General features: G+C 45.6%; 1 protein-coding gene across 1 annotated transcript in view; it reads left to right on the forward strand.

Moving 5' to 3' along the window:
• Positions 1–14,206, forward strand: part of LOC146863539 (uncharacterized) — a 243,864-nt gene that overhangs the window by 130,318 nt on the left and 99,340 nt on the right. The window lies entirely within an intron of this gene.

Here is a 14,206-nt window from a genome sequence, read left to right on the forward strand (position 1 = left end):
ACAATTTATCTCCTGGAACATAGCCGGACTGGCGAATAAATTTAATAACGACGAGTGGCGGCAGTACATAACCCGGTACCAAATAATCAGCTTACAGGAGACTTGGGTGGTTGATAATAGTCTCTTCCACATGCCAGGGTATAAATGTTTTTTCGTTCCAGCACGAAAATCAAGATCAGGCAGAGCTAGGGGAGGTCTGTCCATATACGTAGACTTAAACCTTCAAGGCACATGGACAAGTACGACCTGGTCTTTACCGAATTTTCAGGCCGTGTGGTATAAGGGTAAAGGGCTAAGACTGATTGTTTTTAATATTTATAATACGGGGATAACAGGAGAAAATAACCCATTCCTTCAGGAATTGGATTATAGTCTAAATCAAGAGCTGGAAGCTAGTAAGGGGGAACCAGCTCTAACTATTTTAATCATGGGCGACTTTAATTGCCATCTATGCCCAGCTTTACTTCCCATTGATGTCGAATGGTCAAATTGCCCAGTGAAGAATGGACCCCACTTTGACCACACACAAGAAGGCATGGCCTTTGGCAAACTTTTAGACACCTATGATTTGGTGCATACGATGAACATGATGGACACGGAGAAGGACGGGATGCTCCCCCCCACGTTAAAGGGGCGAGGGTGCTCGTCATTTATTGACTACATTGTAATATCCAGCTTCCTAAAAAATAGGATTATATCTGTAGGGATTGAGTGGAGTCCATTTAGCGACCACAATCCTGTGGTAATGGAGCTTTTTCACCTGACTCAGCACAGGAGGGAACAGCCGCGTGGCACCTCTCAGAGGGTAACAGACCAGGGGAGGCGACTTAGGTGGTCAAAAATAGATGGGGAAAACTTCTATAAAACTCTTATGGATATAGGGAAAATTCCCATTGATGAGTGCCTTGATTTAACAGTAGAGGGGCTACCGTTACTCGATGCATTCAGGCAAATAACTAGCCTGGTAGACGGGCTTTTAAAATCAAGTGGTCCAATAAGGAAAAATAACTGCCCGAGATGGTTTGATAGAGACTGTTCACGTGCCCTAATGGAACTTAAGTGTAGCCTTAAAAAAAGGCCAAGGGACAAACAAAAAGTAGCCCAGTGTAGACTCACATATAACAAGGAGATCAAGAGAAGGAAAGTAGTTCTCCAGGGAGAAGCATGGGCAGACTTAAGGGAGGCTGCAGAAAGGAGGGACATCACCGAGTTCTGGAGAATAATTAACAAACCATGTTTCCAGGACAGTAATGTCCAAGAGATTGGGACAAATATTCTCCCGGACCAGTGGCTTACACATTTTAAGGGTATGTATAATCACAGAATAGTATCTGACCCAGAGGAGGGGGAGGCAGTAAAGCAGGGGCAGGTAGCAGACTTTACCCTAAATGAAATCATTGTGGGAATTGAGGGATTGACAAAAAACAAGGCCCCCGGCCCGATGGGACTCCACCGGATCTGTTCTTGAGTAATGTTGAGCTATGGGCCCCAATACTCACTAGAGTGATAAATGCTGCCATTAGGTGTGGCTTACCCCAAACTTAGTCCTCGGCCATAATTGTCCCAATTTTTAAAAAGGGAAACAGGGACAATCCACAATGTTATCGACCAATTTCACTGATTGATGTGCCAGCTAAGATACTGGGCCGGGTAATCCTTAATCGCCACACCGAGTGGACTGAGGAGAATAATATTATCTCGAACACTCAGTACGGCTTCAGAATAGGGAGATCCACAAGTGACCAATGCTTGAATTTGTACATGCTGGTAGTGAAATACACCAAAGCTAGTAATGAAGCCATTTACCTGGGGTTTATGGACTTGGCAGCCGCCTTTGACCACGTGAATAGGGATAAACTTTGGGCTATGATGACTCGTTTGGGGATAGACCGGGGATTGATTAATATTTTGAGGGAGTTACATAGGGACACCACTGCGATGGTACGCTATAACATGGACGGGGGGCTGACTGAATCTTTTCCATGTACTAGCGGGGTGAGGCAAGGTTGTATTCTTGCCCCCTTTTTATTCTCACTCTACATCAACAATTTGGAGCTGTCCTTGATTAAGTTAAAAACTGATTGCCCAAGCGTAGGATCGCGTCCCATCCCGGTACTTTTATACGCGGATGACGCGGTCCAACTCGCACGTACCCCAAAGAGTCTTCAGATTTTAATAGATGGATTTGTAAAGTTTATGGAAATTTTAGACCTGTTGGTCAATTTGGGTAAATCATATGTGATGTTGGCAGGCAATAAACCTTGTACCAGCTTTTCTTACAAGATAGGAAGCCGCACACTAGAAAAGGTACAGTCTTTTTCGTATTTGGGCTTACTATTTGATGGCTCCTTAAAATTTAAGTCCCTGGTGGAGGAACGTTGCTGTAAATTGATATCCTCCACTGGTGCTATTGCAGGCTATGGGCGGAGAGTTGGCCGATGGTCCCCCGAACAAACAATGAATCTTTATGGTTCCATTTGTTGTTCCAAGGCCACCTATGGTGCTGAAGTATGGGGCTTTGCGAACATTCAGCAACTACAGCGGGAGGAAAATTAATTTTTTTCGGTCACTCTTGAAAATACCGCAGAGCACCCCAGCCGTTATAGCCCATAGAGAACTAGGGAGGCCATATTTAGAGGATTTGGTTAAATTTAGACCTATTTTGGCATGGCAAAAAATCTGGTCAAATCCCGAGGCGACTTTGAGCAGACAAATTTTAAGTGGCTGCACGGGAAGGGATAAAAGCATGAGCATACCATGGCCGGAATATGTAATGTCTAGCTTGGAAAGCCTTGGTCATAAGGACCTTTTCTCAAATCCTACAATGATTGTATCCCAAGATAAGCTGTCTATTAAGAGATCTTTTTTGTCCCAGAGAACTACACACGGAGCAGAGGTTGAAGGGACCAAATGTACTGTGAGTGCCTATAGCTTTGTAAAAAATACCGAGGGAATGGAGCCGTACCTTTATCTCATGCATAACGCACAGGATAGATTTCTAATGTCCCGTTTTAGGCTCAACCTTTTACCTTATTTACTGGCTGATCCACCAGGTTTTATACTCCCAATTGAGCAGAAGGGTGCCTGCGGCTGCGACAACAGGTCTCCGCAGGACACCCTTCATTTTGTACTCCTATGCCCTTTTTACTCAATGCCTAGGCGCAGATTTTTGGTAGGAATTTTAAAGCAAGCCAAATTAACTCATGCTAAAAAGTCTCTAATTTTATTGCAAAAAGCGGCTGACCCCTTAACATTATGTTGTATTATGAACTTCATTAAAGTTGTGGTACGATTGAGGGCAACTAGAGGGCAAGCCTGATTGTCATCATCACAAGGAATTGTTTTTTTTTTTGCCTCTTTCTTAACTTTGTATGTAATCTCAGGGTTCTGATAATGTTTTAATTGTATTTTAACTGTTTGTATATATGTGCTTTTATGGTGTTTTTTAATCATCGAATAAAGTATGACTGAACTGAACTGAGGTCTAAGGCCTATACAATACCAATCCCCATTAAACCACTATCCATCAGGTTGTGTACTATCCCACACCTTACCTCTCAAACACGGGAAGCGAGTCCTCCTTATGCTCCTTGAGTGTGGACAGGTCTCTTAACAATAAAGTAAACAAATGGTGGCTGCTTAACCAGAGTGCAGACCAGCAGGCAGTACCCAGGAGAGTGCGAAAGCCTGTTCTTTCAAGTAGCACCCAGGCGCTATGATAAGTGTCTTCTCAGGATAGTGAGAGTTGAAAGTATACAGATAACGTCTTTGTAATCCTTAAGGGTGGGGGGAAAAGACGACCGAATTATCAGGAAGCTAACTTTCTTAGCGCAGCCAAAAACTTAAAAGGCATGGAGGGTCCAGAAACATGAAACGGCAACGTGCCGGTACTTAACGCCTACTCGCGTTAAAACAAAACGTGCAAGAGTCTGATAATCCGTGATCGCGGTGAGCCAAAGTTCAACGCTTCCTTGCGTTGTCTACTCTTGATGGGGAAGTGAAAAGAAATAGAACGGAAAGCCGCCGTGGGGAGGATTTCAACAAATCCTTGCCAAGAATAGCGGCGTCTTTAAATCTTCGTACTGGAGGGAGAACACCACCAACCTGAAAACCGTTGGTGTCCGTAGCAGCGCGTCCTCGCACTGAGACTTGAAAGCAGGGGCGATGTCCGTAGCAGCGCGTTCTTGTGCTGAGGCTTGAAATCAGGTGCGGAGATCGTTATCGGGAACGCTCTCGATAAAGCGGAGAAAAATGAATGCGCGTCTCCAGAATCTAGTAATCCGAGCGGGGTATAAATCCAAGATATCAGGCATGAACTGAATGACACAGGAGATAAGGGAAGGTGTACCAAAAGGCACAGGGCAGGTTCCACAATTGAAGCCAAGCGTTAAGCTAGCGTTTCGGAAGGCTTAAGACCCTCCCGATCACCTGACCAGTCCCAAGGCAGTATGGGACAGCACACAACCACCTTTCTTGCTAAGCAGTCTTGGACAGGTAGTTTTAGACACCACACAGACTGCCTGAGCCCTGACAGTATGTGATGTAAAGTGCTCTGACAACCTACACTGGTATCAAATTAAATGCACCTGAGAGAGAGATGGAGACTTGAGGAGCACTTTTAAAGGATGGTAGTGAGGGAATCAGGGCCAGCTTTAGGGTGGAGTGACCGGTGTAGCGGCACTGGGTGCTGACCTGTTTGGGGGGCACTGACCTCAGGGGGGGGTGCAGTGTTTAGCAACAACTTACAATTCAAAATCACCTGCTGCAGAGTTCCTTGTGCCTCCAGCTTTCAGGCACCAATTAAAATGCCATGATAACTCTTGTAATTAATGTTCCTGCTAGAGAGACTGAGATGGAGTTTTGTCTAGTGGCAGTTTTGACTAGCCTTAAAGTAGCACAGCAGGTTAATATGCCTTCTGCAAAGAACAGATCTATATTTTATGTGGATAGCTGAGTGGATTAGTAAAGCCAGCCTTCACCAGCACTTTAAAACAAATTAAATGCATGTGAGAGAGGATCTATGGAGAGATAAGGGGCACTTTGGCCAGATGGTAGTGAGAGAATCCAAGGAGGAGGTCATAGGAAAGAGAGGCACCAAAAAAAGATTGTCACACAGGGTGCCACCAGTGCTAAAGTCGGCCCTGCCCTTGGGGCCAGTCCACCTCATCCATTGGTACCTCTATTGGGTTTGTTTCAGCAGTAGTAGCTGCAACTCACCAGGGATCAGCAATGCAGGATTTGCACGCACACTAAACTAAGTTCACAAACATCATGGTCTCTCTGCTTCATGCACATGCATTTTTAGCATGTGCTGCCTGCTTTGGGGGACTGAAATTATGCAGTAATGGGGCAAAATTATGCCAGTGTTGACTAAATTTTGCAGCAAAGAAAGGCTGCAGCGTAATGCAGCATATTTTCTGATACTTTATTATTTTGACATTTCTACACATGCTAACAGTCTCTGCGAAGATTTTGCCTTATTAGTACCAGTGTAACACATAAATGCAGTAGTTGATTAAAATCGTCAACTTATGCAGCAGATGATGCATTATGTGGCAAATATTGCATAGCCATAATTATAAAGTAAACATTTGCAAACTGCTGCAAAGAAGGTGTACCATGCAGATCACAAAGGGCATAGAATGAAGATTAGTTAGTGGTTTACTACTTATGTCAGAGAGGTAATTTTGTAACTTGCCGTTTATAAGTTAAAATCCTAATATAGAACAGTAAACTATTAACTGTCATCAAAGAACTTCATGCATACTGCAAGGTATAGATTAGAGCGTTATGATTTTTTTTCCCCCAGCCATTCATTATCCTAATGTTGCAAATAGGGTTCATTTGGGCACAAAGTGCTTCTTATTAAAGACAAATCCTAACCATGATGTCACATTTTAAATTCTGAATTTGTGCTTCTCTAGACAAAGCACTCTTAAGCTATACTGCCTATCAGTATGAACAACATGTCACTCCTATACCTTGCAGTCCTCTGTCATATGTAACATTTCTTCTACACTGATTTACATACCAATGATTGATTGTCTCTGTTGGGGGGGTGAGGCCTGGAGCCGATGTGAGAGGAGGCAGGCTTCGGAGCTCCGGCTGGCATACCCAAGGTAAATGATTATCCTGAGCCCCGGGCACATATATTTTGTGCCTGCTGAATGGCGGACTGTCCTGGGAGTGCGTTGCTCTCATTATTGAAGCTAAGCGGGCTGCATGGCAGATGAAAACCGGCTGGCTATGAACTGAGAGTGAGCGGCCCGGAGCAATATAAGATGGCGGCTGACGAGGGGAGGAGCAGCTATCCCTCGACGTTCTGACTGGACCCTGAGCAACCGAGGGCCAAGAGTATCTCAGCGGAGTGGGCCAGAAGTGGAGACGCCGCACTTTGAAATGTGTTGGTGGAAGACCTGGTAGACCCCTCACACCCGTCACAGCAAGGCAAAGACGGGGACTACACTCGCGGCAGAGTAGCGGAGAGGCCTATGCGGAGGTGGCACCCAGTTGAGACCGGAAACTCCTGGGTGTGCGCCGTAGTGCAGATACATTAGATGGCAGCTGTTGTTTCATCTCCCTGCAGCCCAGTAAGGAGCAAACTGTTTGTGGAGGCAGAGATTCGCCATTGAGAGGCCTTGCGGGGGAGTTGGTGTGCGGTACGGCCTAGCCGCAGCATGAATGAGGGATGGGAGTGTGCTTCCCCCGCTCCTGTCCTGATAACTGAAGAGTGCAGTAGTGGATGGCTGAGCAGCTTCGAAGTGTTCGCTGCAACAGTGCAACATTAGCAAAAGCAGCGAATGCATGTTTAACGTGTCCCCTCTGATGTTAAGGTTGATCATTGAGACTATACCTGAGATCATGGACATGTACTGGCTGCATAATGAAGGGCCTAATGTGACACGCCTGGGCGGGAGGGACAGGTGGGGGAACTGTTGGGGATAGTTTGAATAGATACACAGGAACCGTGAAGTTACAGCTAAGCAAATGAGTAATTATCGAGTTGTTAAGTCAGCCGTGGATGCCCTAGTAGTAAACGGATGGAGCCAAGCTATTAGATGCCATTGATAAATGTTTTACCACTGTGTGGTGTTTCTTTGCAATATCATAATAGGAAATAGGCAAATGAATTTAAAGTTGTATTGATAAATGTGATAGTGATTGTTAGAAAACTCAATAAAATCTGTTTGCAAAAAGAAATAATGATTGATTGTCTCTGTTTAATATGCGTGCAATGGAAAGTACACCCTACACTGGTATGAGAGACGTTATAAAACAAAATTAAATACATGTCAGAGAGAGTTGTAATGGAGACCTTGAGGGGCACTGTTAAAGGATAATAGTGAGGGAATCACTGGTGGGGTGGTCATTGGGGTGCGCCAACAAACGTTCTCACACACGGCGCCACCAGCGCTAAGGCCGGCCCTGTGCGGGGCATATTGTGTGCCTCTGAGAAAGTATTCATGGTAATTGCAGCACATGACTGGCACTGCGATTAACATGAATACTCATACAATCTGCACTGATATGTGTTGCTGCAACCACACGCGGTCAGGTTACTGGTGCACACAACCTTGGCTGCAGCGCACAGAGACCTTACAGTGCCGCACACAGAGGGAAAAAATTAGAGGGAACATTGGTCATAACACATCTTTCTATGAAAGTGGTTTTGTCACTGTGTGTTCAGAAACCACTCTTTTAGAAAGTGGCTGAGTTGTGTGCTTTAAGCATTTCTGTGTGTCTCTGCTGAATGTGGATTGACTGTCTGGATCTGAGAGGTGAGAGGAGCGGGGGGAGGTCTTGACCCAGGGAGGGGTTGAGATGGCACCAGGCTGACCTGCATCTGGAGAGTACGGGAGGAGAAGCCCCGGGAAGGTGAAGAGGCCTGGGTTGCTGCTATAAAACTATCGACCCATCTCCTGCTGAGTGATTAAGGATCCAGACCCCCAGTATTAAAGGGAGAAAGATGACACTGGCAGGGAAACACGCAGAACTGATTTAGGCAGGGGTCAGAGACCCCTGAGCACAACGAACTTCAAAGATATTTAGTGGAATAACTAAGAGAGCTAAGGCCCCTGAACATTGGAATAGAAATGAATTGAGAGTGAAAAGGCTTGGGCTCATTTCGTGGTCAAGAGGAACCTCTGCTTAGGAAGGAACAACTGAAGAGACTGCTGGGAAGGACCGACCCTTGCTTCGTGATGTGGCGCTGGTCTGCAGTTCGCTGTTTAAACCAAGGAAGAGGCTGTTAGGACTGTGCTTTGTGCGCTGGGTCCCCCTGCTTGAAGAAGACTGTGCTTTGTGCTGTGTCATGTTACCCCAAGGGCCCGAGGTGAACTGGCTCCCTGTTTGGAAACACAGGAACATAAAAGTTTCCGGAGATGTTTCAAGTGACACGGTGGGCACGTGTTGTGGCAGCTTCAGACCCTCGAAAGGTGTGCCCTGCGATCTTGGACACACGGAGAAGTGAGACTCGGACATGCTGGGTGCGTGTATTGGTGCACAGGAGGCGTTGGTGAAGAGCGCCTGGTCAACGTGTGCATCGAAGGTGAAGTGAGTCTCGGACGAGCTGGGTGCGTGTCGCGGTGCACCGCAGGTGTTGTGAAGACCGCCTGGTCAGCCTGTGCATCAGAGGTGAAGTGAGACTCGGATGCGCAGGGTGCGTATCGTGGTGCACCGCAGACGCTGGTGAAGAGCGCCTGGTCAGCGTGTGCATCGGAGGTGAAGTGAGACTCGGATGCGCAGGGTGCGTATCGTGGTGCACCGCAGACGCTGATGAAGAGCGCCTGGTCAGTGTGTACATTGGAGGTGAAGGGAGTCTTGGACGCGCAGGGTGTGTGTCGTGGTGCACAGGAGGCATTGGTGAGGAGCACCTGGTCAACGTGTGCATCGGAAGTGGAGTGAGTCTCGGACGAGCAGGGTGTGTGTCGGGCTGCACCAGGGGTGCTGGTGAAGAGCGCCTGGTCATCAAGTGCACCGGAGAAGTGAGGCTTGGCCACGGTGAGCGTGTTGGGGTGCAGCGGAAAGGGTTGGTGAAGAGCACCTGGATATCTGGGCACCGGAGTTGGAGTAAGTCTCAGTGAAGCAGTGTGCGTGTGTCGGTGCAACCTGGAACTGTGGAGGTGATCGGCAGATCATCATGTGCACCGGAAGAAAGTGAGTCTCTGCAGCGCGGTTTGCGTGTCTTGGTGCCAAGTGAGACCGCAGGAAGGAGTGCCTGGTGAACATGCGCTCGGAGTCGACGTGACGTCCCATCAGCCTTGTGTGTGTGGCTTTGTGCCAGAGGAGACCTGGAGGGTGCTGTGGAGTAACGTAATCTCAGTGGCGTGGGGTACATGTGCCCTGCGGCCGCCTGAGACCTTCCTAACAGTCGCGGCCCAGACCGGCAGCCCCGGAGGCCGAGCCGCTGAGGCCCATTGAGAAAGTTCTGCACGGAAAGCCCAGTTCGCTGAAGGATGAGAGGAGAGTGAAGTCACGCCCCCAGGTAACTTCTGTGAGAAGTTGGCCTGGCATATGCTGTCCACTAGATATGGTGGGCACCTTGCACCAGTCCAAACAACCCTTATTGATGATAGGTTTAAAGACAACCTTTATTGAAAGCTAACCTAGTGGTAGCTATGGAGAGCAGCCTTCAGGCTAAGTCTTGAAGGAGTGTAAAGCAGCTTGGTTTACCAGATTATAACCTCTTGAATCACTAAATGAAAGGAGAACCACACAAGGTATATATATAAAATATATGTATTTATTTCTAAACACTCTCTACTAACCTCTTTATGAAGTTAGAGAGCAAGGCACACAATATAATAATACAGTTCTAAAACAACAGTAAATAGCACAATATACAATGAGCCCTAGGGGCGGACCAAACCATATATTAAGAAAGTGGTATAAGAACAACGACATGACTAGACACAGTGCCTAGAGCACGTAGAATCGCTGGGACCCCAAGGAAGCACCCAAGGTAGTGACACAGGAGACCCACGGGGGATGCGTGCAGTATGAGAACACAGGCGCAAGCCCCGTACTATTCTATAGGAAAGTCAGGGTTGGATTTTTAGAAGTTAAGGACACTTAGGAGAGGACTTTGATCAAACCCGTTTAGACTTAGGGGGTTCTAGGGGTAGCACCCATGGGAGCACCATAGTACTCGAGTTACCTCACCCAGGGAAGCCGGGGCCATTGGTGTCAAATGGTGTCGGGAATCGTCATTGATTTCAATGGGGATGTGCTGCAAAGTGCTGCTGCTGGGAAGGAGAGAAGGAGTGAACTGCCAGCATCCCAAAGTTCTTTTGAATGCATGTATACAATCCAGTAACGTCCATAGTCACGAAAAGCAAGTCATCCGACCATGCAAAACCATCCAATTTTTGAAGAATGTCCCTAGTGTCTTGTATGTAAGCCGGTAGGTTACTCACGAGTGGTTGAAGAAACCTATCGACATATTCGGATAGCCGCTCTGTTGGAGAGCCAATACCCGAAATGATGGGGCGTCCAGGTTGGAAATCCCCCCCCCCCCTTGTGTACCTTAGGTAAAATATATATATAGGGGGCTTGTGGATTATTATCAAACATATAGCTATATTCATCATCAGAGATAAGACCACTCTCCCTCCATTCATGGAGCTTCATGTTTATAAAAATCACAAGGGGGGCAGTGGGGTTAATCGCGACCAATTCATAACACCTCGAATCTCTGAGTTGTCTCTCAATTTCATTCATATAATCGCAGGTGTTCATAACCACCACATTGTCCCCCTTGTCCGCCTCTCTAATGACAATGGTATCATCTTTGCTAAGATTATCCAGTGCCATTGATTCTGCCTTTGTTAAATTGCGATTTTGATTGGGGCGGCGTGTTGGTTCATCCATGAAAGTATAGATATCTTTAGCCACTTTATCTCTAAATTGATCAATGTTAGTATGTGTGTTACCAGGCAGGAATTTTGAACGTGGTTTTAATCCACTATTAATTTGTAAATCTTCCCTGATATCAAGGTCCTCCCTAAGATCTTGCATCATAACAAAGTCACCCTCTGGTATAGACAGAGCCATTTGTAAATTCTGTAAGTCAGACACCATAGGTATGGTAGGTCGTGGGGGCATAGTAATGGAACCGACACTAGAGTGATTTGTGAAAAAGAAATCTTTTAATTTTAACAAACGGATGAACTTATACAGGTCAATGAGTAACTCCACCGTGTCACACCTTTGTGATGGACAAAAACCCAAACCTCGTCCCAAGACCCTACATTCTATTTCTGACAAAGTCCGACTCGATAGGTTAACAATAGTCAATATGTTTCCTGTAGCTGTTTCCTGTTCACTGGTCTCTAATTGGTCTTTGATCTTGTTGACATTGCTGGTGTTATATCTTTCTTTCTTTCTCCCTTTTTTGCCACCTTTTTCCTCCCCTCCTTGTTTTTGATCTCTTCTTGTAGCCTGATTGCTCAAATCTTACTCTCTCCATCTCCACTAAAAAATTAGACGGCACTAGAGATGTGGATGTACTGATGCCTTCAGTGCGTGATACAATACTGTCAATAGAGGACAACGAGCTAGAGTCAATGGATATTGAGTCAGATATATCCTCCCTTGTTCTCTTTCCTTCCCCACTAATCTTAATATTGTAAAATTTTCGTGCAAAAGTATACACTCTACCTACTTTGTAATCATTGTCATCTCGTTTTATTTTTTTGAGTTTTTTATCCCTCGAAAAGATTTTATGGTTTTCAATCACTTTGTCATATATTTCATAGTTTTTTGCAACCTTATCTTTTTGATCAGAGCACTCAATTTCCCTTTCTAGAAGCACAATTTCCTCTTTTAGTTTAGCTACTTTTTTGTCTGCATGCCTGATCAGAATACGCATCATAGTATTTGATGCGCTCTGTACATTTCCTTCCCAGTCTTTCACTGAATCCTCGTCTAAGTCCTCAAATGTTGGGAATATTAATATTTTTAAACCCCTAGGTATTTTATCATTATCAAGGTACTTTTCCAATGTTATGCTGTCCCACCAACGGGACATTTCTTGTTTCTTCAATCTTTCCAATTTCTGGAATTTGGCTTTTAAGCCTTCCCCAGATTGTCTCACAACTGATTCGGAATCTCTAATTTGCATGTTAGAGAAGAGGCCAAGGGCCATCTCTTCTCTCTTATCATTAAATTTGGACATTATATTGCCAGAATATATGAACACCTGTACCGTAAGTCACCTATAGAATAAGAATGATGAACAGCGTGCTATGGAAGCCAAAAGGACCACCTGCCCAGGGGTACCTCCCCACTGAAGGAGACACAATACAAACAATCGCAAATGTGGTTTTAAGCACCGCAAGACATCCACAACAATAAAATCAGGTCCGTGGTCATGCAAAGATAATTACAGTAGATTCTGTTCTTGACGTTTCAATCTTCCAGTTTTATTGTTTACATTTTAATCAATAGCAGTATTGCTTTTTCTCCATCAGCCGACGCGTTTCGTCCTGTTGCCTTAGGACTTCTTCAGGGCTGAAAAGTTTTAAAAAAAAAGAATTTTTCATATATATGTATATATACATGTATACGCATAAATGCATATATACAACTATATCATCTTACACATTCATATATACAAAATAAATTAGCATGTCACAGATATTGATTTATCTTCATTCACATATATATAAAAAAGGATATACATCACCATATAATACAACGTAATATATATTTACATACCAAATCCACAAACCCAAACACTCAAAAGGTGATAATATAAAAAACAACAGATGACTAAACAATTTTCAAATTTCAAAGAATTTAGCCCAAGAAGATAGATCCGAATCAGTTCCAATCAAGCATGATATTCCAATGTGAGCAATTGTGAACATAGAAAAGAAAAGGGAAAAAGAAACAAAAAGGAAAGAAGAAAGAGAAGAAAAAAAAGAAGAAGAAGAGAAAAGAAAGGAAAAAGGAAAAGAAAAGAAAAGAAAAAGAGGGGAGAAGAGGGAGAGAGGGATATTATTCACATCCAAGAGTTACTATCAACATGGTCGTTAAAAACCACAACACCAACAGCCTAATCTAGCCTCCACCTCAGAAAATCCATAAGAGGTGACAGACCCATTTGGCTTACGAGCCACATAGAATCTACTCTCATTATCTTTGCATGACCACGGACTCTGATTTTATTGTTGTGGATGTCTTGCGGTGCTTAAAACCACATTTGCGATTGTTTGTATTGTGTCTCCTTCAGTGGGGAGGTACCCCTGGGCAGGGGGTCGTTTGGTTTCCATACCACGGTATTCATCATTCTTATTCTATAGTCGACTTACGGTACAGGTGCTGCCATGTGTGTATGGTCCACTGCTGTTTGTTTTTGTATTATACCTTCGGCAATCTGTTCAACGCCAGATGACTGAAGAATCTCCCTTGGGGTATAGGAGTTACTCCCCTGCTTGGCAGGCACCAAAGACGCATCTGTTCGGTCCGCATCTCTGAAGCTCCAGCCGGATGCCGAAGACTTTGCAACACCAGAGGTGGATTTCCAGACTTCACAGAGGCCAAACCGAGTCCCCAGCAAAGCTGAGACCTGTGGCCCTCGTGGGTACTGTGGAACCGGAGCCCCTGGACATCACGCACATTTGCAAGTGCATCAGCTTCCAGATGACTCTCGAGGCTGTGCATTGGGTTAATTGTAGCACAGACCCCGAGCACCTTTTGCACCGAAGATTGTGGGCCTACACTCCACGAGTGTTCCGTGAGCCCGCTCTTTGCAATCCCGCTCGAGGTACCTTTGCGATCCCTGGTCCGTCGACTGGTGGGTCCCCGTGAATGCTTCAGACGTGCCCCGACTCTCCATCACTTGGGGAGTCCCCAGGACTTTGCTGGTCCGCACGGAAGCATCTTTCTCCTTTCTGCGTGGGTTGCTGTTGCCAAGGCTTGTTGTGTCCAATCCAGGTACCGACGCTGCAGCACTCGACATCCTTCGTAGGACAGCTCAAATCCAGTTCCTGGTCATCCTCGACGCGCCCTGGTTCTCGTGGCTGAAGAGTCAAGCTTCACCTCTTTCACCTGAACCACCCGACATCGGTGGGCATTCTTCTATCGTGCCCCTGGTCACTGGCAAGTGACCCAGACTCTGTCCCCTCTGCTTTCAGGTTCTTCACATCTCCGATCCAGGCTTGGATCTCTTCGGACACTTCGCATCTTCCCGGCAGCAGTACTT

The sequence above is a fragment of the Triturus cristatus genome, chromosome 2_2, assembly GCF_964204655.1.
Source record: "Triturus cristatus chromosome 2_2, aTriCri1.1, whole genome shotgun sequence".
NCBI classification, from domain to species: Eukaryota; Metazoa; Chordata; class Amphibia; order Caudata; family Salamandridae; genus Triturus; species Triturus cristatus.